We start from the raw sequence: 984 nt of genomic DNA, 5'->3' as shown, positions 1-984 counted from the left end.
CACTCTACAGTTTGCAAAGCCCTTGAATTCACTACCTCTTAATAGGACCTCAAAGTAGGGCTGCATGAGGGCAGGCAGGACGAATATATATTAAAAAAAAAAAGAAAGAAAGAAAAAGTTCTTCTCTCCTTGCCCTTTGCCCCCAGTATTGAACCCAGTGACACCTGACCTCTGAGCTACATCTCCACCCCTTTAAGATTTATTTTGAGGAAGAGTCTTGCTAAGTTGCTCAGGCTGGCCTCAAACTTTTGATCCTCCTGCCTCAGCCTCCTGAACAGCTGGGATTACAGGTGTGTACCACTGCACCAGAACATTTCCCCTCTTTGCAAAGCCAATGTATGTGTTCTTTGTCATGACTTCAGAATTATGTTGTCCAATGCACCACAAATTAGCTGAATGCAACTGTTTCCACTGAAATTGAAGTTACATAAAATTAAAAATTCAATTCTCTAGTTTCACAGCCACATTAAAATGCTCAGTTAGATGTGGCTCATGGCTACCCTATTAGTCAGTGCAGATAGAGAACATTTCCATCATTGCAGAACATTCTGGTGGACAAAACTGATTTAGGACATACAAATAAGCAAGAGGAAGGGGGAAAAAACACCTGAAATTCCACTTCCCAAAGAAAACTCCTGCCAACATTTTGGTGTGGATCTTTCCAGTCTTTTCTCTGGGTGGGCATTATATATTGTTTTTTTCAAGCATGGATTAATATTGTACAAACTGCTCTACGGCCTGTTTTTCCCCTTATCAAAGTTAGACATATATATAATACACACACACACAAATACACACACACATATGTACACACACTTTGTTTTTTGAGGTGTTAGGGATGGAACCCTAGGCCTCACACATGCTAACACACTGAGTCAAATTCCCAGCCCTTATGATTTCATTTTCTATGGAAACTTTTTTTTAATATTTATTTTTTAGTTGTAGTTGGGCACAATACCTTTATTTTATTTATTTATTTTCATG

The sequence above is a fragment of the Marmota flaviventris genome, chromosome 10 (genome assembly GCF_047511675.1).
Source record: "Marmota flaviventris isolate mMarFla1 chromosome 10, mMarFla1.hap1, whole genome shotgun sequence".
In the NCBI taxonomy this organism is placed as follows: Eukaryota; Metazoa; Chordata; class Mammalia; order Rodentia; family Sciuridae; genus Marmota; species Marmota flaviventris.
This window is presented reverse-complemented; position numbering follows the sequence as displayed.